The 27422-nt window shown below is 46.8% G+C and overlaps 1 long non-coding RNA gene across 1 annotated transcript in view; it reads right to left on the minus strand.

Annotated features, from left to right (window-relative positions):
• Window positions 1-22123, minus strand: part of LOC120995897 — a 27295-nt gene extending 5172 nt beyond the window's left edge. Inside the window, exons 1-3 of the long non-coding RNA XR_005777693.1 lie at window positions 21982-22123; window positions 18683-18689; window positions 12733-12739 (exon numbers count right to left, since the gene is read on the minus strand). This is a non-coding gene — a long non-coding RNA (uncharacterized LOC120995897). The remainder of the gene's footprint in view (window positions 1-12732; window positions 12740-18682; window positions 18690-21981) is intronic.
• Window positions 22124-27422: the final 5299 nt, after the last annotated feature.

Here is a 27422-nt window from a genome sequence, read left to right on the forward strand (position 1 = left end):
AGGCTCCGGCACCCAGACAGAGGAGAGCGGTCCTGTAACAGAGATTCTGGCTTTATGTCAGCGCAGAATATGTATTCATGTCATAGCAGAGAATCAGGCTTCACGTCAGCCACCACTGGAACAGGCCACTGTCACACATTTAGGCCCAGGCACCCAGGCAGAGGAGAGCGGTCCCGTAACAGAGAATCTGGCCTTATGTCAGCGCAGATCTGTATTCATGTCATAGCAGAGAATCAGGCTTCACGTCACCCACCACTGGAACAGGCCACTGTCACACATTTAGGCCCCGGCACCCAGACAGAGGAGAGGTTCATTCAACTTTGGGTTGCCCCGCAATATAATGGTAAAATGAAATTAAAAATAGTATTGAATGAGGAAGTGCCCTGGAGTAGAATAATATATTGTTAAGGGGAGGTAGTTAATATCTAATCTGCACAAGGGATGGACAGGTCCTGTGGGATCCATGCCTGGTTCATTTTTATGAACGTCAGCTTGTCCACATTGGCTGTAGACAGGCGGCTGCGTTTGTCTGTAATGACGCCCCCTGCCGTGCTGAATACACGTTCAGACAAAACGCTGGCCGCCGGGCAGGCCAGCACCTCCAAGGCATAAAAGGCTAGCTCTGGCCACGTGGACAATTTGGAGACCCAGAAGTTGAATGGGGCCGAACCATCAGTCAGTACGTGGAGGGGTGTGCACAGGTACTGTTCCACCATGTTAGTGAAATGTTGCCTCCTGCTAACACGTTCCATATCAGGTGGTGGTGCACTTAGCTGTGGCGTGTTGACAAAACTTTTCCACATCTCTGCCATGCTAACCCTGCCCTCAGAGGAGCTGGGCGTGACACAGCTGCGTTGGCGACCTCTTGCTCCTCCCCTGCCTTCGCCTTGGGCTTCCACTGGTTCCCCTGTGACATTTGGGAATGCTCTCAGTAGCGCGTCTACCAACGTGCGCTTGTACTCGCGCATCTTCCTATCACGCTCCAGTGTAGGAAGTAAGGTGGGCACATTGTCTTTGTACCAGGGATCCAGCAGGGTGGCAACCCAGTAGTCCGCACACGTTAAAATGTGGGCAACTCTGCTGTCGTTGCGCAGGCACTGCAGCATGTAGTCGCTCATGTGTGCCAGGCTGCCCAGAGGTAAGGACAAGCTGTCCTCTGTGGGAGGCGTATCGTCATCGTCCTGTGTTTCCCCCCAGCCACGCACCAGTGATGGGCCCGAGCTGCTTTGGGTGCCACCCCGCTGTGAACATGCTTCATCCTCATCCTCCTCCACCTCCTCCTCATCCTCGTCCTCCTCGTCCTCCAGTAGTGGGCCCTGTCTGGCCACATTTGTACCTGGCCTCTGGTGTTGCAAAAAACCTCCCTCTGAGTCACTTCGAAGAGACTGGCCTGAAAGTGCTAAAAATGACCCCTCTTCCTCCTCTTCCTCCTGGGCCACCTCCTCTTCCATCATCGCCCTAAGTGTTTTCTCAAGGAGACATAGAAGTGGTATTGTAACGCTGATAACGGCGTCATCTCCACTGGCCATGTTGGTGGAGTACTCGAAACAGCGCAACAGGGCACACAGGTCTCGCATGGAGGCCCAGTCATTGGTGGTGAAGTGGGTCTGATCCGCAGTGCGACTGACCCATGCGTGCTGCAGCTGAAACTCCACTATGGCCTGCTGCTGCTCGCACAGTCTGTCCAGCATATGCAAGGTGGAGTTCCACCTGGTGGGCACGTCGCATATGAGGCGGTGAGCGGGAAGGCCGAAGTTACGCTGTAGCGCAGACAGGCGAGCAGCGGCAGGGTGTGAACGCCGGAAGCGCGAACAGACGGCCCGCACTTTATGCAGCAGCTCTGACATGTCGGGGTAGTTGCGAATGAACTTCTGCACCACCAAATTTAGCACATGCGCCAGGCAAGGGATGTGCATCAAACCGGCTAGTCCCAGAGCTGCAACGAGATTTCGCCCATTATCGCACACCACCAGGCCGGGCTTGAGGCTCACCGGCAGCAACCACTCGTCGGTCTGTTGTTCTATACCCCGCCACAACTCCTGTGCGGTGTGGGGCCTGTCCCCCAAACATATGAGTTTCAGAATGGCGTGCAGACGTTTGCCCCGTGCTGTGCTGAAGTTGGTGGTGAAGGTGTGTGGCTGACTGGATGAGCAGGTGGAAGAAGAGGAGGAGGAAGCTGAGTAGGAGGAGGAGGAGACAGGAGGCAAAGAATGTTGCCCTGCGATCCTTGGCGGCGGAAGGACGTGCGCCAAATAGCTCTCCGCCTGGGGCCCAGCCGCCACTACATTTACCCAGTGTGCAGTTAGGGAGATATAGCGTCCCTGGCCGTGCTTACTGGTCCACGTATCTGTGGTTAGGTGGACCTTGCCACAGATGGCGTTGCGCAGTGCACACTTGATTTTATCGGACACTTGTTTGTGCAGGGAAGGCAAGGCTCTCTTGGAGAAGTAGTGGCGGCTGGGAACAACATACTGTGGGACAGCAAGTGACATGAGCTGTTTGAAGCTGTGTGTGTCCACCAGCCTAAATGACAGCATTTCATAGGCCAGTAGTTTAGAAATGCTGGCATTCAGGGCCAGGGATCGAGGGTGGCTAGGTGAGAATTTACGCTTTCTCTCAAATGTTTGTGAGATGGAGAGCTGAACGCTGCCGTGTGACATGGTTGAGATGCTTGGTGACGCAGGTGGTGGTGTTGGTGGTACATCCCATGTTTGCTGGGCGGCAGGTGCCAACGTTCCTCCAGAGGCGGAGGAAGAGGCCGAGGCGGCGGCAGCAGCAGCAGAAGAGGCCGAGGCGGCGGCAGCAGCAGAAGAGGCCGAGGCGGCAGCAGCAGAAGAGGTAGCAGGGGGAGCCTGAGTGACTTCCTTGTTTTTAAGGTGTTTACTCCACTGCAGTTCATGCTTTGTATGCAGGTGCCTGGTCATGCAGGTTGTGCTAAGGTTCAGAACGTTAATGCCTCGCTTCAGGCTCTGATGGCACAGCGTGCAAACCACTCGGGTCTTGTCGTCAGCACATTGTTTGAAGAAGTGCCATGCCAGGGAACTCCTTGAAGCTGCCTTTGGGGTGCTCGGTCCCAGATGGCGGCGGTTAGTAGCAGGCGGAGTCTCTTGGCGGCGGGTGTTCTGATTTTGCCCACTGCTCCCTCTTTTGCTACGCTGTTTCCTCGGTCTCACCACTGCCTCTTCCTCCGAACTGTGAAAGTCAGTGGCATGACCTTCATTCCATGTGGGGTCTAGGACCTCATCGTCCCCTGCATCGTCTTCCACCCAGTCTTGATCCCTGACCTCCTGTTCAGTCTGCACACTGCAGAAAGACGCAGCAGTTGGCACCTGTGTTTCGTCATCATCAGAGACGTGCTGAGGTGGTATTCCCATGTCCTCATCATCAGGAAAAAAAAGGGGTTGTGCGTTAGTGCATTCTATCTCTTCCACCCCTGGGGAAGGGCTAGGTGGATGCCCTTGGGAAACCCTGGCAGCAGAGTCTTCAAACAGCATAAGAGACTGCTGCATAACTTGAGGCTCAGACAGTTTCCCTGATATGCATGGGGGTGATGTGACAGACCGATGGGCTTGGTTTGCATGCGCAATCTGTGCGCTTTCTGCAAAAGACTGGGTGGGAGATAATGTGAACGTGCTGGATCCACTGTCGGCCACCCAATTGACTAATGCCTGTACCTGCTCAGGCCTTACCATCCTTAGAACGGCATTGGGCCCCACCAAATATCGCTGTAAATTCTGCTGGCTACTGGGACCTGAGGTAGTTGGTTCACTAGGACGTGTGGCTGTGGCAGAACGGCCACGTCCTCTCCCAGCACCAGAGGGTCCACTAACACCACCACGACCATGTCCACGTCCGCGTCCCTTATTAGATGTTTTCCTCATTGTTCCCGTTCACCACAATTTTGAGAATGGCAAATTTGGGAATGCTTTTTCAACCCAGAACAAAAAGTCTGCTTTTACGGTCACTACAAATAACTTGACCAGCTAAAACACTGCAGATTTGGTTGAATAGAGATGTGAGACCTGTTTTTTTTTGCGCTGTGTGACAGGTATAGGTTTAATCACAGAATGACACTTCTATCAGCACGCTAGCGTGTGTCTTAGGTTTTTCTGAATGACACTATCAATAACTTCAATGTAAGATTTTCTTTTTGGGATAGATTTCAAGTAGGCCTGAAATACCACAAACTAGTTATTTTCAGAATGGCAAATTTGGGAATGCTTTTTCAACCCAGAACAAAAAGTCTGCTTTGACGGTCACTACAAATAACTTGACCAGCTAAAACTGTGCAGATTTGGTTGAATAGAGATGTGAGACCTGTTTTTTTTTGCGCTGTGTGACAGTTATAGGTTTAATCACAGAATGACACTTCTATCAGCACGCTAGCGTGTGTCTTAGGTTTTTCTGAATGACACTATCAATAACTTCAATGTAAGATTTTCTTTTTGGGATAGATTTCAAGTAGGCCTGAAATACCACAAACTAGTTATTTTCAGAATGGCAAATTTGGGAATGCTTTTTCAACCCAGAACAAAAAGTCTGCTTTGACGGTCACTACAAATAACTTGACCAGCTAAAACTGTGCAGATTTGGTTGAATAGAGATGTGAGACCTGTTTTTTTTTGCGCTGTGTGACAGTTATAGGTTTAATCACAGAATGACACTTCTATCAGCACGCTAGCGTGTGTCTTAGGTTTTTCTGAATGACACTATCAATAACTTCAATGTAAGATTTTCTTTTTGGGATAGATTTCAAGTAGGCCTGAAATACCACAAACTAGTTATTTTCAGAATGGCAAATTTGGGAATGCTTTTTCAACCCAGAACAAAAAGTCTGCTTTGACGGTCACTACAAATAACTTGACCAGCTAAAACTGTGCAGATTTGGTTGAATAGAGATGTGAGACCTGTTTTTTTTTGCGCTGTGTGACAGTTATAGGTTTAATCACAGAATGACACTTCTATCAGCACGCTAGCGTGTGTCTTAGGTTTTTCTGAATGACACTATCAATAACTTCAATGTAAGATTTTCTTTTTGGGATAGATTTCAAGTAGGCCTCAAATACCACAAACTAGTTATTTTCAGAATGGCAAATTTGGGAATGCTTTTTCAACCCAGAACAAAAAGTCTGCTTTGACGGTCACTACAAATAACTTGACCAGCTAAAACTGTGCAGATTTGGTTGAATAGAGATGTGAGACGTGTTTTTTTTTGCGCTGTGTGACAGTTATAGGTTTAATCACAGAATGACACTTCTATCAGCACGCTAGCGTGTGTCTTAGGTTTTTCTGAATGACACTATCAATAACTTCAATGTAAGATTTTCTTTTTGGGATAGATTTCAAGTAGGCCTCAAATACCACAAACTAGTTATTTTCAGAATGGCAAATTTGGGAATGCTTTTTCAACCCAGAACAAAAAGTCTGCTTTGACGGTCACTACAAATAACTTGACCAGCTAAAACTGTGCAGATTTGGTTGAATAGAGATGTGAGACGTGTTTTTTTTTGCGCTGTGTGACAGTTATAGGTTTAATCACAGAATGACACTTCTATCAGCACGCTAGCGTGTGTCTTAGGTTTTTCTGAATGACACTATCAATAACTTTAATGTAAGATTTTCTTTTTGGGATAGATTTCAAGTAGGCCTGAAATACCACAAACTAGTTATTTTCAGAATGGCAAATTTGGGAATGCTTTTTCAACCCAGAACAAAAAGTCTGCTTTGACGGTCACTACAAATAACTTGACCAGCTAAAACTGTGCAGATTTGGTTGAATAGAGATGTGAGACCTGTTTTTTTTTTGCGCTGTGTGACAGTTATAGGTTTAATCACAGAATGACACTTCTATCAGCACGCTAGCGTGTGTCTTAGGTTTTTCTGAATGACACTATCAATAACTTCAATTTAAGATTTTCTTTTTGGGATAGATTTCAAGTAGGCCTCAAATACCACAAACTAGTTATTTTCAGAATGGCAAATTTGGGAATGCTTTTTCAACCCAGAACAAAAAGTCTGCTTTGACGGTCACTACAAATAACTTGACTAGCTAAAACTGTGCAGATTTGGTTGAATAGAGATGTGAGACCTGTTTTTTTTTGCGCTGTGTGACAGTTATAGGTTTAATCACAGAATGACACTTCTATCAGCACGCTAGCGTGTGTCTTAGGTTTTTCTGAATGACACTATCAATAACTTCAATGTAAGATTTTCTTTTTGGGATAGATTTCAAGTAGGCCTGAAATACCACAAACTAGTTATTTTCAGAATGGCAAATTTGGGAATGCTTTTTCAACCCAGAACAAAAAGTCTGCTTTGACCGTCACTACAAATAACTTGACCAGCTAAAACTGTGCAGATTTGGTTGAATAGAGATGTGAGACCTGTTTTTTTTTGCGCTGTGTGACAGTTATAGGTTTAATCACAGAATGACACTTCTATCAGCACGCTAGCGTGTGTCTTAGGTTTTTCTGAATGACACTATCAATAACTTCAATGTAAGATTTTCTTTTTGGGATAGATTTCAAGTAGGCCTGAAATACCACAAACTAGTTATTTTCAGAATGGCAAATTTGGGAATGCTTTTTCAACCCAGAACAAAAAGTCTGATTTGACGGTCACTACAAATAACTTGACCAGCTAAAACTGTGCAGATTTGGTTGAATAGAAATGTCAGGTCTATTTTTTAGGCGCTGGGTGACAGGCTCAACTTGCCCCTGATGTAATATATGGCCAAAAAATAACCACACTGTTGATGGTTAAATGCACTTGGGTGACACAGGCTCAGCCTGCAGCTGATGTAGTATATGGCCAAAAAATAATCAGACTGTTGATGGTTAAATGCATTTGGGTGAAACAGGCTCAGCCTGCAGCTGATGTAGTATATGGCCAAAAAATAACCAGACTGTTGATGGTTAAATGCACTTCGGTGACACAGGCTCAGCCTGCAGCTGATGTAGGATATAGCACAAAATAACCACACTATCGATGGTTAAATACACTTGGTGATAGCTCGTGCTGGCGCACCACAAGTCACAAAATGGCCGCCGATCACCCCAGAAAAAAAGTGATCTAAAAACGCTCTGGGCAGCCTCAAAAAAGTGAGCAAGTCAATAATAGCACTTCAATGATCCACAGCTGCAGATCGATCACAGAATGAAGTCTTTTGGAGGAGTTAATCTGCCTAATCTCGCCCTAACGTCGCAGCTGCAACCTCTCCCTATGCTTGAATCAGCAGAGTGACGTGCAGCGCTACGTGACCCAAGCTTATATAGAGGCTGGGTCACATGCTGCACTGGCCAATCACAGCCATGCCAATAGTAGACAAGGCTGTGATGGCCTCTTGGGGCAAGTAGTATGACGCTTGTTGATTGGCTGCTTTGCAGCCTTTCAAAAAGCGCCAAGAAAGCGCCGAACACCGAACCCGGACTTTTACGAAAATGTTCGGGTTCGGGTCCGTGTCACGGACACCCCAAAATTCGGTACGAACCCGAACTATACAGTTCGGGTTCGCTCATCCCTAGTGAAGGTCTGTCGCTGACCGGATGAGGAGGTGGAAGAAGAGGAGGAGGAAGCCGAGTTGGAAGAGGAGGCAACAGGAGCAAAGAATGATGCCCTGCGATCCTTGGCGGCGGAAGGACGTGCGCCAAACAGCTCTCCGCCTGGGGTCCAGCCGCCACTACATTTACCCAGTGTGCAGTTAGGGAGATATAGCGCCCCTGGCCGTGCTTACTGGTCCACGTATCTGTGGTTAGGTGGACCTTACCACAGATGGCGTTGCACAGTGCACACTTGATTTTATCCGATACTTGGTTGTGCAGGGAGGGCACGGCTCTCCTGGAGAAGTAGTGGCGGCTGGGAACAACGTACTGTGGGACAGCAAGCGACATGTGCTGTTTGAAGCTGTCCGTCTCCACCAGCCTGAATGACAGCATTTCAAAGGCCAGTAGTTTAGAAATGCTGGCATTCAGGGCCAGGGATCGAGGGTGGCTAGGTGGGAATTTACGCTTTCTCTCAAAGGTTTGTGAGATGGAGAGCTGAACGCTTTCGTGTGACATGGTGGAGATGCTTGGTGGTGTTGTTGGTGGCACATCCTCTGTTTGCTGGGCGGCAGGTGCCAACGTTCCTCCAGAGGCGGAGGAAGAGGCCGAGGCAGCAGCATAAGAGGGAGCAGGAGGGGCCTGAGCCCTTTCTTGGTTTTGAAGGTGCTTACTCCACTGCAGCCTGTGTCTCGCATGTAGATGCCTGGTCATGCAGGTTGTGCTAAGGTTCAGAACGTTAATGCATCGCTTCAGGCTCTGATGGCACAGCGTGCAAACCACTCGGGTCCTGTCATCAGCACATTGTGTAAAGAAGTGCCATGCCAGGGAACTTCTTGAAGCTGCCTTTGGTGTGCTCGATCCCTGGTGATGGTGGCCAGTAGCAGGCGAACTGTTTTGGCGACGGCTGCTCTGCTTTTGCACCCTGCTCCCTCTTTTGCTACGCTGTTTGCTCGGTCTCACCACTGCCTCTTCCTCCGAACTCTGAAAGTCAGTGGCACGACCTTCATTCCATGTGGGGTCTAAGACCTCATCGTCCCCTGCATCGTCTTTCACCCAGTCTTCCTCCCTGACCTCCTTTTCGGTCTGCACACTGCAGAAAGACCAGCAGTTGGCACCTGTGTTTCGTCATCATCAGAGACGTGCTGAGGTGGTATTCCCATGTCCTCATCAGGAAACATAAGTGGTTGTTCGTCAATGCATTCTATGTCTCCCACCCCTGGGGAGGGGCTAGGTGGATGCCCTTGGGAAACTCTGCCAGCAGAGTCTTCAAACAGCATAAGAGACTGCTGCATGACTTGAGGCTCAGACAGGATCCCCGATATGCACGGGGGTGATGTGACAGACTGATGGGCATGGGTTTCAGGCGCCACCTGTGCGCTTTCTGCAGAAGACTGGGTGGGAGATAATGTGAACCTGCTGGATCCACTGTCGGCCACCCAATCGACTAGCGCCTGTACTTGCTCAGCCCTTACTATCCTTAGAACGGCATTAGGCCCAACCAAATATCGCTGTAGATTCTGGCGGCTACTGGGACCTTAGGTAGTAGGTTCAGTAGGATGTGTAGCTGTGGCAGAATGGCCACGTCCTCTCCCTGCAACAGAGGCTCCACCAACACCACCACCAGGACCATGACCGCGTCCCTTATTAGATGTTTGCCTCATAGTTAGCATTCACCAAGCAAAGTAAAAGTGGTTAAGTCTGTTAAAAATAAATAACCGCCAATAAAAACCCTGATGTAGGGTATTGCACAATTTATTTATTTTTTAGCTCTATATCACAGCGGTATTTGTGGCCTAAATTTCACAGTCACTTATGCATGTCTAATCCCAGATGGTGCAGTATATCAGAGGGTTTTTTAACCCTAGTAAGCAAAAAGCTGTATTTCTGGCCTAAATGTGACATTCACTTATGCACCTATAATCCTAGATGTGCACTATATGAAACAGATGTGTTTTTTTCACCCCAGTATGCCCCATTAAGCAAAAAGCCGTATTTGTGGCCTAAATTTCACAGTCACTTATGCACGTCTAATCCCAGATCTGCACTATATCAGTTTTTTTTTTAACCCCAGTAAGCAAAAAGTCGTATTTGTGGCCTAAATGTGACACTCCCTTATGCATGTCTAATCCCAGATGTGCAGTATATCAGAGGGTTTTTTAATCCCAGTAAGCAAAAAGCCGTATTTGTGGCCTAAATTTCACAGTCACTTATGCACGTCTAATCCCAGATGGTGCTGTATATCAGAGGGTTTTTTAACACCAGTAAGCAAAAAGCTGTATTTTTGGCCTAAATGTGACACTCACTTATGCACCTATAATCCTAGATGTGCACTATATGAAGCAGATGTTTTTTTTTTTCACCCCAGTATGTCCCCGTAAGCAAAAAGCAGTATTTGTGGCCTAAATTTCACAGTCACTTATGCACGTCTAATCCCAGATCTGCACTATATCAGAGTTTTTTTTTTAACCCCAGTAAGCAAAAAGTCGTATTTGTGGCCTAAATGTGACACTCCTTGAGCCGCATACAGTTGCCCGCGGTCTGCTCTTGTTGTCAACCACAGGTGAGGGCTGTTAGTATGTTGCCTCACGTGTGGTTGCCGTTGGCAACATGAGGTTGTTGGCAGTGGAGCAGCCTGAGCTGGTTGCTAGGCGGTCCCCTGTCTATGCATGCGGTTGCATCAGGCAACGTGTGTTCTTATGTGTGCACTTTCTTTGTTTGGTATGCACGGGATTAAGTTGTATGTGCCCTTCCCCTTTAAGTGGCTACCTTACCTTGTCTGGTGTTGGAAGGGTTAACTCCCTTCTTAGTGTGTGTCTGTGGGTGTGGCTACTTGGGCTATTTAGCTTCTGCTGGATTTCTGAAGCAGAGGGGTACTCCAGCTATGCTGTATGCTGGAGTCATCCTCATGGTCTTCTTATGCCATCTATCCAGTGAGGGCCACCCTTGTGGTCATAGACGTTAAGATGTTAAGAATATGTTAAGATGTTAACTTTATGTTCTTGTGGTGTCTCACCTTTTGCAGCTATGGTTTCCTGGGTTCCTGTGTGATTGGTGGTGTGTGCTGTGTCCTTTTTGTTAGTGTGGACATCAGCACTTGAATATATAAATATTCAGGACCTAACCTGGGTAAGGTTATTTCACAAGTTTATTTACAAATGCCTAAACAGGAAATAGAACCTATCTTGGCCCAGGTGAAAATTAATACTTCACTTTTATTGAGATAAATATTAAAACCTAAAACTGAATTTGTGCGTGATACACTACTTGATTAATCACAGACAAAGAAACAAAAAAGCTACAGGGGTGTTAAAAACACAGTCATCACTCCACTGGTGAATGTATTTGTTGGTCAGTTAGAGGGGGCAAAGAGATGTGCACAATCTCTCACCCTTATGACTATGGAGGCAGATTCCTGCCGTACCGCGTCTGCGGTGTTGTCGCCAACTTATTTAGGTTGTCAGACACCCATATAGGGTAGTGGGAGACTTGAAACGTCAACCCACTAGAAAGACGTGTTGTTTGGCAACTAACACTACATACAGACTTGACACACAGCTATGACTCCTGTGTGCCAACTAATTGTTGCACCAGAGATATCAAAGCAATCCAGCCGGACTGCTATTTGCCTCTTAGCAGTGGAGTGATGACAGCTGTTTAAAAACTAAAACTGCCCCCCGACATGTTTCGCCAGTATTCTGGCTTCTTCAGGGGTAAATGGGCAGCAATGAGTGACCTCTGAAACTGGAGGTTTAAATACGGAGTGTACCGATTGACAGGTACTACCATCCTATCAGTCAAGGGCATGACACTCCGCCAGCCAATGGATATCACAAGATATACGCCCACCAGTTTATTAGAACACCTCTCACCGTCGCCTCCTAGGTGCGTCATCACGATCGCGCTGCCCTAAGAGCGCATGCGCGGACACTTAAAGATCCACGACTGTTTCATGCCGTCGTGCGCATGCGCTGCGCCGTATATGGCTGCGCACAACCTCTGATCCAGAGGGAGAAGGGGCTGCGCGAAACCCAGTTGCGCCGGCACTTGGAGGTGAAATGATGTTATTGGAAGTGCAGGGCCACTGCGCAGTACACTGATGCGTGTGGACTCTGCCCGATACTAACATGGGGCCGGGCGCTACTGCACATGAACCTGCACATAGGCTGTGATGAGGTGAACATATGTTTGATGATATATTAGACTAATGTTAGGTTGAACGGATGATATATTAGACTAGTATTAGTAGTGTGCAAATAGTACACAAAACTTTGCATAGCTCATGCAACGCCTCAGATGCAAGTGTACAATTGTCTGTTAGACTGATGATTTAATAAACAGACTAAGAAAAAAGAGAGAAGAATCATTGGCTACATCTAAGGCAGCACGTAGACTACATGGTTATAGGTTTGGCTTGTGAAATGGCGTTTCCTATATTAATTGCCTAAGAATAGTGTTAATATTTCTATTGTTTAGATATTAGCACTATGTTTGACAGCAAAACAATATTAATTGATCAACCCAGTGACAGGGGGACACAAACAATTCTGACTCAATATCTGTGCTATAATGCACGTGTCCTTTGACACTTTGACTACTGAAAGAATGAAAAAATGGAAAAATAGAAGAGATCCGAATCCCCACCCTAATTTTCATAAGAAAGCAGTAAAGGTGAAGCCTTCGTTGAGCCATTTTGGGTTGAGACTATCTAGGCGATAGATCCACCTGGTTTCTTCTTGTAAAAGAATAGCATCCAGGTCGCCCTTTCTTGCTCCTAGAGTTTTCTTGCAGATGCCCCAGAACTTGAGTACCTTATAGTCTCCACCATGGTAAGCCCTAACATGTCTAGAGATGGAGGTGTCTGCCTTGGTGTTTATACTACTGATGTGTTTGCAGATCCTTCTCCTAAATTCTTGTGACGTTTTGCCAACGTAGATCTTAAAACACGGACATTGAATGGCATATACAATGCCTTTAGTCTTGCAATTAATATATTGCCTAATCTGATATTCTCTTTTATCCACAGGGTTAACAAAAGACCGACATCTCTTCACAAGGGGACAGAAGACGCAATCCCTGCACGGGTAAGTACCTACTACATTCCATTTTAGCCAGGTGGTTTTATGTGGTACTGCATGAAAGAAACTATGGACTAATGCGTCCTTCAGGTTTCTACCTCGACGGTAGGTCACACTGGGATTCTGCGTGATAACTGCCCTCAAATCGTTATCCGCCCACAGGACATGCAGGTGCTTCCTCAGGATTCCAAAAACCTGATTGTTTTGGGCATCAAAGGTGCCAATACATCTAACTGTTTGTGTCTTGGAGTCCTTAGGTTGAGCTGTTAGCAGTTCTATCCTGTTGGTGCTGCTTGCCCTAGCATGGGCCTGATGCAGAACCTTCTTGGGGTACCCCCTAGCACGGAAGCGATCATATTGGGTCTTGCTTTCTTTAATAAAACTTGCTTCATCTGAGCAGTTCCTGCGGGCCCTAATATATTGCCCAACAGGTATTCCCTTTTTGAGGGGTCTTGGATGGTAACTACTCCATTCCAGTAGGTTATTTGTCGCTGTGGGTGTCACGACCATGGTTATGGTCGTGACTCCTGATCCGCATGCAGTTGCCTGCGGTTTGGTTTTTGTCAATCACATGGTGAGGGCGGCTGGATTGTTGCCTCACATGTGGTTGCTGCTGGCAACATGTTTGTGCTCAGCAGCTTGCTGCAATCTGCAGGCGGTTACACCTGGCAACCTGTCTTTGTAGGTGTGCCGTTTTATATGTTTTGTGTGCACGAAGTTTGGGTGTGTGCACTGTGATAGTTTCCCTTCACTTGTGGCTGCCCGAGGTAACGTGTTGTATTCTGTACATGTGGTGGCAGTGTCTCGGCCTTCTGGCTGACTCCCAGGACACGGTTGCCATGCATGTCGTTGCCTGCGGTAACAGCTGCAGTGTGATAAGGGTTTGTACATTTCCCCTGTATGTGGCTGTTTTCCCTTGCCTGGTCTAGGAAGGGTTAACTCCCTTCTGTGTGTGTGAACACTGGGTGTGTCTGCGTGGGTGTGGCTACTTGGGCCTATATAGCCTCTGCTGAGAGCAGTAGTCAGAGGGGTACTTCAGCCATGGTCTGCTGGAGTCATCCTCCTACTTTTATACCACCTGCCAGTGAGGGCCTCCCTTGTGGTCATAAACAAATGTTGTTATGTTATGTTACATGGTGTTATGAAGGTGTGTGTTTGGTCTTTCTGTTATTGCAGCTTATGGTCCTGGGTTCCTGAGTGAGGTGTGGTGTGTGCTGTGTTCGTTTGAGTTCTTGTGGACAGCAGCACTTATACATAGGTTCCAGGCTCTGTGTCTGTGGCAGGTAGGTGTTGTCTTGTTGCATTTACCTGCCATTGCCATAAGCTGTTCATGTTCCCCTTTCTTTGTAGTTTGGCCAGTGAGACTCCTGTTCCTTCACATCTAGCAGGAATAGGTAGTCTTACCCTGCTCCTTGTTCCAGGGCAATCCTGAGGGCAAGCAGGGATTATTAGGTTCCGGTGTATGAGCCCTCCCACCATCAGGGTTGGCTCATATGGTTAGGAGTCAGGGTCAGATTAGGGATGCGTTAGGAGGTGACCTGCTCCCTAATTCTGTCGTCCTGGCCGAGCAGCCACTACATCTTCTGACATTGCACGGCTGAGGGTTTCCCCCATCCTCAGCTGTGACAGTGGGCTTGCGATGGACTTCAGACTGGATGTGGCCATCAGGGTCCAGGACAAGTTTGAGGTCCAGAAAATTGATTGTGCTCTTGTGTATCTCTGACGTAAATACCATACCTATAGAATTAGTGTTGAGTGCTGCAACGAAATGGTGAAACTTATCTGTAGTGCTTTCCCAAAGTATTAGTACATCATCAATGTACCTACCCCAAAATAATATGTGCTGTGTGAATTCAGAAAAATCAGATGTGAAAACTATAGTGTCCTCCCACCACCCTAAAAATAAATTTGCATAATTTGGTGCGCACTTACTTCCCATTGCGGCCCCAACAGATTGTAAATAATATTGGCAGTCGAAAAGGAAGTAATTGTGTGTGAGTAAAAATCTGAGGAGAGTTAAAAGAAACTCATTATGTGCACAAAACTGGATACTCTTGGGGGAAAGAAAAGAAGAAACTTCCTTGATCCCTAAATCATGTCTTATATTAGTATACAAAGCCTCAACATCGAGGCTAGCTAGTTTGGTTTCAGGGGTGACCTGAATGTCCTGGAGCGTGATGACCACATCCTTAGTGTCCTTAATATATGATAGTAAGCTGGGTACAAAAGGTGCTATAAACTCGTCAACATATTGACTGATGTTTTCGGTCAAACTGTTGTTGCCAGACACTATTGGTCTGCCTGGCACTGGTCGCCTCTGTTTATGCACCTTGGGGATCGCATAGATGGTGGCGATCGTTGGGTGCATCTTGAAGAGGTATCTGAATTCCTCTTTCGAAATAAGTTTGTCCGCCTTCGCTGTGGTGAGAATTACTTTCAATTCTCCCATGAACCTATCTGTCGGATTATGGTCCAACTTTTGATAGGTGTCAGTTTGTTTGACTAGGTCTTCAACCATTTTTTTATAGTCCAGTTTGTCCATAAGGACAACATTTCCACCCTTATCCGAGGGTTTTATTACCAGTTCTTCATTCTGACTAAGTTCTTCTAGAGCCCGTTGTTCCTCCACCTCAAGGTTGAGTTGTGCAGTGGGTGTTTTGGTGCTCAGGGTTTTTAGATCCCTTGTTACCAATTGCACAAAGATATCTATATTCACATACTGGGTAAAAGGAGGTGTATATTTTGATTGTGGTTTTAATGTTGACAGCGGTGCCTCAACTACATCCTGGGCATTCTCATCGAGAGTGTCCAGTGATTCGAGGATGGTCAAGGCCTCTTTTTCTTTGGCCTGTATCCGCTGAAACTCCCTGGACTGCTGGTTAAATGTTTTATGGAGGGCAAGTTTTCTTGCAAAAAGGTTGATGTCCTTAACCCAGTTAAAACATTGGAAAGATGGTGTAGGTGTAAAGGATAATCCCTTATTGAGTATTTTGAGATGCCCTGGTCCCAGAGTGAAACTGGAAAGATTAATAACCCTGAGTGGGTCGTCTATGTTCTGACATTGTATGCCCACTTCTCCCTGTCCCTCAGGGCTGGGCCTTGACCTAAAAAAGGAGAAAGAGTCGTAGGCCCTACTGTAGAGGGCATTGTGATAGGTGGAGCACAGAAGGCCCCAGATGATACAGGAGGTAACAATTGTCCATATTGTTGGGGGTTGACTGATGGGGCTGGTGTAGACACTGTCATGATTGTGTTCGAAACAGGGACGGATCCCTGCATTCCTTGCCATGTTTGACCCGGTGATATCCCTGTGCCTATCTGAGGAGTGGATGCCTTTCTCTGATTGGACTGTCCTCGACCTCGATATTTACGTTTAGGCCCCACAGGGTTCCTTGCAGGACGACTTTCTGATCCTGACCAGTCAGACTCAGAAAAATCTGACTGAGAAACACTTTGCCTATTGGTGTTATATCTTTTAGGTTGGGTATTAGCAATGTTGGATTTATAAAAGTAAATCTGACCGGTGTCAAAGTCCCTTTTGTCTCTGATGTATTTGTTATGTTTTCTTTCTTTTATTTCGGTTTGAAAGGACTCAATATGTTTTTGTAGCCTTAGCTCCTGTGCGGAAAAGTCTGGATTAGACCTGGTTTTGAATCTGGGAAATTTCTTGCTCTAATTGCCTGCCAGTATTTGTCAATGATAGTCTCTCATAGTCCTAGATTTATTGCTGCATGCGCAGTGAATTCTCTGTTAATAGTTGTTGCCAACCCTTAATAAAGGCGGCGGCGTCGTGGTGTGAATGTGGGACAATGTTAATTTGCATGCCCCTAAACACCAAACCCTGCTGTTGGTAGGTATCTAAACTGGCTACTTACCATTGGGCTCTAATGTACTGCTTATAAGTCTTATATATTTCTTTAAATGCTAATTGTATATCAGTGGTGTTAATGGGGAGACAGCCAGTGGAAAATACTTGTGCTGCCTCTGTAATGTTGAAATCTGATGATGGTACATTCGAGAGAAACCCTGCCATATGACCACAGTCACCAGCAGGATTGAGTTAATAGGAGGGGAGAGGATCTTGATAGTGGGTGAAGTGGGTCCCCACAAATAGAGGCTGCTAAGCCTTTACACTCAAATATATAAATATTCAGGACCTAACCTGGGTAAGGTTATTTCACAAGCTTATTTACAAATGCCTAAACAGGCAATAGAACCTATCTTGGCCCAGGTGAAAATTAATACTTCACTTTTATTGCGATACATTTTAAAACCTAACACTGAATGTGTGCGTGATACACTACTTGATTAATCACAGACAAAGAAACAAAAAAGCTACAGGGGTGTTAAAAACACAGTCATCACTCCACTGGTGAATGTATTTGTTGGTCAGTTAGAGGGGGCAAAGAGATGTGCACAATCTCTCACCCTTATGACTATGGAGGCAGATTCCTGCCGTACCGCGTCTGCGGTGTTGTCGCCAACTTATTCAGGTTGTCAGACACCCATATAGGGTAGTGGGAGACTTGAAACGTCAACCCACTAGAAAGACTAGACGTGTTGTTTGGCAACTAACACTACATACAGACTTGACACACAGCTATGACTCCTGTGTGCCAACTAATTGTTACACCAGAGATATCAAAGCAATCCAGCCGGACTGCTATTTGCCTCTTAGCAGTGGAGTGGTGCCAGCTGTTTAAAAACTAAAACTGCCCCCCGACATGTTTCGCCAGTATTCTGGCTTCTTCAGGGGTAAATGGGCAGCAATGAGTGACCTCTGAAACTGGAGGTTTAAATACGGAGTGTACCGATTGACAGGTACTACCATCCTATCAGTCAAGGGCATGACACTCCGCCAGCCAATGGATATCACAAGATATACGCCCACCAGTTTATTAGAACACCTCTCACCGTCGCCTCCTAGGTGCATCATCACGATCGCGCTGCCCTAAGAGCGCATGCGCGGACACTTAAAGATCCACGACTGTTTCATGCCGTCATGCGCATGCGCTGTGCCCTATATGGCTGCGCACAACCACTGACCAGAGGGAGGAGGGGCTGCGCAAAACCCAGTTGCGCCGGCACTTAGAGGTTATTAAAAGTACAGGCACGATCGCACTGCCCTAGGAGCGCATGTGCGGACACTTAAAGATCCACGGCTGTTTCAGAGGTCACTCATTGCTGCCCATTTACCCCTGAAAAAGCCAGAATACTGGCGAAACATGTCGGGGGGCAGTTTTAGTTTTTAAACAGCTGGCACCACTCCACTGCTAAGAGGCAAATAGCAGTCCGGCTGGATTGCTTTGATATCTCTGGTGTAACAATTAGTTGGCACACAGGAGTCATAGCTGTGTGTCAAGTCTGTATGTAGTGTTAGTTGCCAAACAACACGTCTAGTCTTTCTAGTGGGTTGACGTTTCAAGTCTCCCACTACCCTATATGGGTGTCTGACAACCAAAATAAGTTGGCGACAACACCGCAGACGCGGTACGGCAGGAATCTGCCTCCATAGTCATAAGGGTGAGAGATTGTGCACATCTCTTTGCCCCCTCTAACTGACCAACAAATACATTCACCAGTGGAGTGATGACTGTGTTTTTAACACCCCTGTAGCTTTTTTGTTTCTTTGTCTGTGATTAATCAAGTAGTGTATCACGCACACATTCAGTTTTAGGTTTTGATATTTATCCCAATAAAAGTGAAGTATTAATTTTCACCTGGGCCAAGATAGGTTCTATTTCCTGTTTAGGCATTTGTAAATAGACATCAGCACTTGTGCACGGGTTCCAGACTATGTGTCTGTGGCAGCTAGGTGTGGTACTAGTTTCACTTACCTGCCATTGCCATATGCTGTATATGTTCCCCTTTCCTTGCAGCTTGGTCAGTGAGACTCCTGTTCGTCTGTGTCTAGGAGGAACACGTCGTCTTACCCTGCTCTTAGTCCAGGGATCTCCTGAGGGCTAGTAGGGACCCGAGGTTCCAGAGTATGAGCCCTCCTACCATCTGGGTTGGCTCATACGGTTAGGAGTCAGGGTCAGAGTTAGGGACGCATTAGGAGGTGACCTGCTCCCTGATTCCTGTCCTGGCCTAGCAGTTTCCCATTATCCCTTTAACATCGCATGGCGGGGGGTTTCCCCCACTCTCCGCTGTGACAGCAATATATCAGAGGGTTTTTTAACCCCAGTAAGCAAAAAGCCGTATTTGTGGCCTAAATGTGACACTCACTTATGCATGTCTAATCCCAGATGTGCAGTATATCAGAGGGTTTTTTAATCCCAGTAAGCAAAAAGCCGTATTTGCGGCCTAAATGTGACACTCACTTATGCACGTCTAATCCCAGATGTGCAGTATATCAGAGGGTTTTTTAACCCCAGTAAGCAAAAAGCTGTATTTGTGGCCTAAATGTGACACTCACTTATGCATGTCTAATCCCAGATGTGCAGTATATCAGAGGGTTTTTTAACCCCAGTAAGCAAAAAGCCGTATTTGTGGCCTAAATGTAACACTCACTTATGCACCAATAATCCTAGATGTGCACTATATGAAACAGATGTTTTTATTTCACCTCAGTATGCCCCAGTAAGCAAAAAGCCGTATTTGTGGCCTAAATTTCACAGTCACTTATGCATGTCTAATCCCAGATGTGCAGTATATCAGCTTTTTTTTAACCCCAGTAAGCAAAAAGCCTTATTTGTGACCTAAATGTGACACTCACTTATGCACCTATAGTCCTAGATGTGCACTATATGAAACAGATGGTTTTTTTTTCCACCCCAGTATGCCCCAGTATGAGAAAGCCGTATTTCTGGCCTAAATTTCACAGTCACTTATGCAGCGATAATCCTAGATGTGCACTATATGAAAAAAAGGTTTTTTTTTAACCCCAGTGTCTCAAAGCAGTATTTCTGGACTTGCAGACATGCAGATATCCTGTGCTGGTGCACTATCGTTGCATAAAATGGCTGCCGATTATGTATTGATATTGACTACGTGAAGGGAAAAAAGTTTGTTTTCAGCAGTAGTTGGCTCAGGGCAGGCTTAAAACAATTGTGCACTGCACCCACAAAACACATTTGCTGTAGATCGCTGAGTAAAGAAGCAGTTCTTCATAAGATTTCTCCCTGATCTCTCCCTCACAGCAGCTTCAGCCTATCCCTACACTAATCCGAGCAGAGTGACGGGCGGCGCTACGTGACTCCAGCTTAAATAGAGGCTGGGTCACATGCTGCAATTGGCCAATCACAGCCATGCCAATAGTAGGCATGGCCGTGATGGTCTTTTGGGGCAAGTAGTATGACGTTTGTTGATTGGCTGCTTTGCAGCCTTTCAAAAAGCGCCATAAAAATTGCTGAACATCGAACCCGAACTTTTACGTAAATGTTCGGGTCCGGGTGCCGAAAAACCTAAAGTTTGGTACGAACCCGAACTTTACAGTTCGGGTTCGCTCAACTCTACTGGCCAGTACCCGATGAAGATGGTGGGTGAAAGAAGGAGCACTTGGTATCAGATGTGTGGCATCAGGCGGGTGGTAGCATTAAAATAGTAGCTGAAGCAGGTAGCCAGAAGAAACCAGTCTCTTTTGTCAAAGTGTTGGTGTGGCACAATGAATGATCTAGTCCAGTGGTCGGCAAAGTGCGGCTCGCGAGCCACAAGCGGCTCTTTAGATCCTTGAATGCGGCTCTTTGATTCGGGTGGGCGGCCGCGCAGCCGTATTGCGCCGCTCAAGCTGCTTGCAAAATGTCCGTCATGCGCCTCCTGCCCCGTCTGTCTGCTCCTTCCACTTTATGAATGAAGCAGGCAGGCGGGGCAGGAGGCGCATGACGGAGGGTGAGATGTCACGCTGCGCACAGCAGCAGAAGGGCGGGCAGCGGCGGACTTTCGGCAGAACACCGGCCATGTGAGGAGTGGTGAAGAGGCCGCCGCTCAGGAGGAGCAAAATGTCCTGCAGCAGAAAGGTAGGAGCTGCCGCGGTGTGTGCACAGCGCTGGGCACTGCACCGGCCCCGCCGCAAGTGTCCCTGCCTCCTCCCTTCCCCCCACTAATACATTACTTTACTTACTGGAGGGCACTTATGGGGGATATCTGTGGAGGGCACTTATGGGGGATATCTGTGGAGGGCTTATATATAGCATCTTATGCTATATATGTGTCATCCACAGATAGATATCCCCCATAAGTGCGTCATCCACAGATATCCCCCATAAGTGCGTCATCCACAGATATCCCCCATAAGTGCGTCATCCAAAGCTATCCCCCATAAGTGCGTCATCCACAGATATCCCCCATAAGTGCGTCATCCACAGAAATCCCCCATAAGTGCGTCATCCACAGATATCCCCCATAAGTGCGTCATCCACAGATATCCCCCATAAGTGCGTCATCCACAAGATATCCCCCATAAAAGCGTCATCCACAAGATATCCCCCATAAGTGCGTCATCCACAAGATATCCCCCATAAGTGCGTCATCCACAAGATATCCCCCATAAGTGCGTCATCCACAAGATATCCCCCATAAGTGCGTCATCCACAAGATATCCCCCATAAGTGCGTCATCCACAGATATCCCCCATAAGTGCGTCATCCACAAGATATCCCCCATAAGTGCGTCATCCACAAGATATCCCCCATAAGTGAGTCATCCACAAGATATCCCCCATAAGTGCGTCATCCACAAGATATCCCCCATAAGTGCGTCATCCACAAGATATCCCCCATAAGTGCATCTTCCACAAGATATCCCCCATAAGTGCGTCATCCACAAGATATCCCCCATAAGTGCGTCATCCACATGACATCCCCCATAAGTGTGTCATCCACATGACATCCCCCATAAGTGCGTCATCCACATTACATCCACATCTGCAGACAAGTTTAATAAAAGTAAAAAATTATAAAGATAAAATGAAATAATAATCAAGATCCAAATAAAAGAAAGTACATATAAAAGTATTCAAAAACACACTCTGGGCTCATGCCCACGAATGTAAGGGCGCAGTGCCTGTGCTGCGGACCGCAAATAGCGGTCCGCAATGCACGGACACAGACCATGGGGCCGCTGCATGAGGATCGCGGACCCATTCACTTGAATGGGGTTCGCGATCCACATCCGACTGCCCGCACCGCAAAAAAGTAGTGCATGTTGAATTGAATGGGTCCATGATGTGGGCTGCACACGGCTGTGTGCAGCCCGCATCATGGACCCATTCACTTCAATGGGTCCAGGATCCGGGATATGAGTGCTACAGTGTGCTTCCGTGGTGCTTCTGGCTGTGCCTCCGCACCACAAAAAAGTAGTGCATGCGCTACCTTTTTGCGGTGCGGAGGCACAGCCTGAAGCACCATGGAAGCACACTGTAGCACTCATATCCCGGATCCTGGACCCATTGAAGTGAATGGGTCCTTGATGCGGACTGCACACGGCCAGTGCCTGTGTATTGCTGACCCGCTGTATGCGGCCTGCAGTATGGCAACGGAGGGCACGCGGTCGTGTGCATGAGCCCTAATAGTCCTCACTGGTACTGTTGACGCAATATTTTAGGTTTTAAAAATGTGGCTCTCGAAAGAAATTTCAATCGTGGTTTTGGCGATATTTGGCTCAGTTGACAAAAAAGTTTGCCCTCCACTGATCTAGTCTAAAGCATCAGGCATTGGTGGGTTGAAATCATGCCTGATCCACACCTGATTCATCTTGACAAAGGTCAGTCTCTCCACATTTTGGGTGGACAGGCGAGTTCTTCTTAGAGTAACTATGGTCCCCGCCGCACTAAACACCCGCTCTGATGCCACACTACTGGCCGGGCAGGACAGTTTTTCCAGGGCAAACTCGGACAGTTGCGGCCACAAATTCAGTTTGGCTGCCCAGTAGTCCAGCGGATCTTCAATGTGGTGTGGCGGGGTGCTGTCCAAGTATGCCACCACCTGCTGGTTCAGGTCCTGCTCTATGCAGGTAGTTTCTTCACTATGCAGGTGAAGAAAGATGCTCATCAGCGACTCTAGACTCAGGATGCTGCTGATAGAGCTGGTAATGCTTCTGCCACCCCACCCCTCCCCAGCAGCCATGGCAGTGGAACGTGAGCGCAGAGGGCCACCCCGGTTAGACCTGCGAGAGGATGAACCATGGCACAGATAGGCAGCGGCCAACTGACTACAAAGGATGTCTCTATAGCAGTTCACTTTGTCCTCCCTCTCAGCGGGTGTAAAAAAGGCCACCATTTTGGACCGGTAGCGAGGGTCCAACAAGGTGGAGAGCCAGAAGTCATCCCTCTGCCGAATGGTGACAATTCGGCTGTCACTACCTAAGCAAGTGAGCATGCAACGGGCCATTTGCGCAAGTGACTCGGAGGGACTCCCTGCCTTCATCTCCACTGCATACTGCCATGATGTGCCTGGTTCATCTGCCTCATCTCCCTGTTGCTCCTCCGGCTGCTACTGCTCCGGCTCTCCTGCCAACTCTGTAGAAAAACCACCCATTTTTCTACACATTGCTTGTGCTCCAATGTCCTCCTCCTCCAGTTTAGCCCCCACAGGGCTCATGTGGCCGTGAGATCTAGTCACCATGTCTAGAGTCCCCTGACCAGCCAGATTTACCAGCATCTGTTAGAGGACATGAAGCAGTGGAATGATGTTGTTCATCCCGTAGTCCTGGCGACTGACAAATAATGTGGGATCCTCAAAGGGTCTGAGCAAATGGCAGGTGTCATGCATGAGCTGCCAATGGCTGACATCAAAGTTACACAGGGGAGTACTCCTGTCCGCTTGAATCATCAGAAAATCGTTTATGGTCTTTCTCTATTCGTACAGGTGGTCCAATATATGGAGAGTGGAATTCCAATGGGTGGAAACGACGCATATCAGCCTATGTTGGGGGATGCCGTTCTGCCGCTGCAGCTCAAGGACAGTCTGCTTCGCGGTGTACGAGTGGCTGAAATGCATGCTAAGTTTCCTGCCCATTTTTATGATGTCTTGAAGATGGGTAGAAGACTTCATTAAACGCTTGACAACCAGATTGAACACGTGTGCCATGCAGGGCGCATGGCTCAGCCCTACTTCGTGCAGCGCCGACACAATGTTCTTCCCATTGTCGGTCACCATGGTTCTGATTTTCATTTGTCGAGGAGAAAGCCAGGATTCGATTTATTGATTTAAGGCACTGAGCAATTCCCCCTCAGTAATTTGGTTTGCTAAGTCAAACCAGGTGCAGAACAGTGTGACATCGCCGTGTCCTGCATATGTGGTATGCTGGAGGGGCACTGTAAATTGTCCCTGCATTGGAGGCTGAGGACACGGTGGAGGATGAGGAGGCAGAGGCAGATATTTTTTGCTGAACCAACAGTGTGGCAACGTGGAGGCGGAAGCGGCGTAACGTGGCCAAGTTGCTGATGTGGCTGTGCAGAAACCTGTGGGCCGTAAAGGAAATGTATTTTCCCTGACCGTAGTTACAGCTCCACACGTCGGCACTGCCGTGCACTTTGGAAGACACTGACAGGCTCAAGGACTGGCCCACCTTCTGTTCTATACATTTGTACAGGGCTGGTACTGCCTTTTTGGCAAAGAAATCATGGCTTGGGACTCTCCATCTTGGCTCGGCACAAGCAATAAGTTCTCTGAAAGGTGAAGAGTCCACCACTTGGAAAGGGAAGGACTGCAGAACCAGCAACTTGGACATTCAGCTTCTGCGCCGTTGGATGCGTGCATGCATACTGATGTCTCTTGGAAATCACTTCGGTGATCGATTGCTGATGGTATGAGTGATGAGGAGTAGGAGGAGCAGGAGCATCTGGACCAGCAGATGATGGGAAGGACAGACAGCTCCCTTCGGCTGAGGTGGTTGAGTCTTGATTGCCTGAAAACGGGTGCGTGCCACTGGTTGCTGCAGCAGGCTGGACCACCACATCAAAGCCATGGTTCTCCCAGGCCACTGTATGGCGACGCTGCATGTTGACGCAGGGCCACAGTGCCAACATTGTCACCCAGGCCACTCTTCACCTTCTGCCCACAGATTCTACATATGGCCATGTTCACCTCCTCCGACGGCTTGAGAAATAAAATCTGCCACACCGTTGAGTAGGGGATTTTACCACCAACATTACGCACTGACTGAATGCTACCACCGCTGCCTCCATGAACCAATGCACCGCTACTTCGCGGGAAGATAGGCTCCCGTGAAGTGCGCAGTCTACCCCTGGCACGTTTGGCTCCCGACCTACCACTGCTGCCACCCTGCTGAATCCCGTCCATGCTAGCGACTTGCTGGCTCACGGTCAAGCTGCCACTCTCTTCTCCTGATGATGATGAGAGGCAGGTTGAGGACAGGTGAGGGCGCAGGGCCTGCGCCAGGGCCATGCCAACTATGGGTTGTGTCTGACTAACCGACTGACTATTGCCTGGGGGTGTCTGATGTCACTTGTTATGAAGTTGAAGATCGAGTCAACCACTCAAGAACTGCTAGGTTACTGGTCACGACACGACCGCTCGCTGAGACTGGGAGCTCAGGCCTCTCGAAGTGTTCCCTGCTGCCACGGCCCCTTACTCTGCTGCAACCTCTGCCTGTGCCAGAAACATTTATGCCTCTGTCACTCCCCTATGCAGGGCCTGGCACTTCTCTTCCTGACATACTGTTTGATCAAATAAATAAAAAGGAAATTAAAACACCCCACTATAGATAACTGCACTGCTGAGTGGCAAATATATTTTTTCTTTTGATTCTAAAACAACAAACAAAAGCCTTTACTACAGATTACTGCACCGCAGAGCGGCAAATGTATTTTTTCTTTTTCTGCTAAAACACCCCACAAAAACCTTTTCCTACAGATAAGTGCACCGCAGAGCAGCAAATGTATTTTTTTGATTTTTGCACTAACATGTCACAAAAGGTTGAACAAGAAATAACTGCACCGCAGAGCGGCAAATGTATTTCTTCTTTTTACGCTAAAAGACTTCGCAAAAAGCTTAACAAAAAATAACTGCACCGCAGAGCACCAAATGCATTTTTTCTTTTTACGCTAATACACGTCACAAAAGGCTTAACAAGAAATAACTGCACTGCAGAGCAGCAAAAGTATATACTTTTTTTGCACTAACAGGTCACAAAAGGCTTAACAAGAAATAACTGCACCGCAGAGCGGCAAATGTATTTTTTTCTTTTTGCACTAATACACGTTACAAAATGCTTAACAAGAAATAACTGCACTGCAGAGCGGCAAATTTATTTATTTATTTACGCTAAAAGATGTCACTAAAGGCTTAACAAGACAAAACTGCACCGCAGAGCAACAAAAGTATTTTTTCTTTTTATGCTAATACACGTTACAAAAGGCTTAACAAGAAATAACTGCGTTGCAGAGCGGCAAATGTATTATTGTGTTGCATTAAAACACGTCACAAAAGGCTTTACAAGAAATAACTACACCGATAAGCGGCAAATATATTTTTTCTTTTTCCGCTAAACCAACCCACAAAAGCCTTTACTACAGATTACTGCACCACAGAACAGCAAATGTATTTTTTCTTTTTCCGCTAAAACACCCCACAAAAGCCTTTACTACAGATAAGTGCACTGCAGAGCAGCAAATGTATTTTTTATTTTTGCGCTAAAACACCCCACAAAAGCCTTTACTACAGATTAGTGATGAGTTCCCGATATTTTGTGAATTTTTCTCATAATATTCACAATAAATTCACAAATTCTAGAATTCATGATCTCGTCATTATTTTCGAAAGCAAATTGGCACTAATGATGCGCATATTTTCTGCGCAATACATGCAACTTCACATTTTATCAGGTCTGAGTAGATATTACTAATTGGTGCACTAAGTATTGTTTTGATATCACGGCACTATGTCTGTAGCATGTATGTATTGACAGCAGAGAAACAGTAATTCCTATCACACTACCTAACACCCTGCACTGGAACCTATCAGCTACACTATATTACTATCTAACCTACAGTGACTATCTCCCACTCACTATTTGTATTATATATATATATATATGAGCTAACTAACGATCTAATGTAATTGGATAAGGAATAGGATCCAGATGAAAGCACAGAGCACAGAAATGTCACTGCTCTCTCTCTCAGAACTGCAAAAAAAAAACAGCAGAAAATGGCTGCTGGGGAGTGTCCTATGTAGTAAAAAGTAAAGGAGTAGGCAACTTTCCTATTGGTTGATAGGGATGTTGCTAAGCTCTGACAAAAATATTGCAGCCTTCTTATTGGCCCACAGGCAAGAAGGGAGGGTACTGATAAAAAAAATAATAATCTAGAATATTCGCTATTGCATTGCACATTTTCATGGAGTAGGACACAACAGCATTCAAACAACACACATGCTGCTAGCACAGAATTTCTATATTACAGGCATTAAACAGTTAGTGTCAGATTATGTGGGAAGGTGTATCACATGTTTGAGGAACAACCCAAACACCAATGTCAAAGTCCCACACCAACACCTTGATTACCCCACCACTCCTTTTACACATCTGCAGGTAGACTTCACACACATACCTAGACAGAAAGGTAAACAAGAATACGCCTTGGTCATAGTTGACATGTTCTCAAGATGGCCAGAGGTCTACCCTACAAGATCAGAAGATGCCAAAACAGTAGCAAGGATACTGACACATGACATCATTCCAAGGTGGGGCTGTCCATTGGTAATTGAATCTGACCAAGGGCCAGCGTTCACCTCAAAGGTAAACAAGGAGCTGACAAGACTCCTTAAGGTTGAATGGAAATTTCATATCCCATACCACCCACAAAGCTCCGGCATTGTGGAACGCATGAACAGAACCCTAAAAG

Source organism: Bufo bufo, chromosome 3, assembly GCF_905171765.1.
Source record: "Bufo bufo chromosome 3, aBufBuf1.1, whole genome shotgun sequence".
NCBI lineage: Eukaryota > Metazoa > Chordata > Amphibia > Anura > Bufonidae > Bufo > Bufo bufo.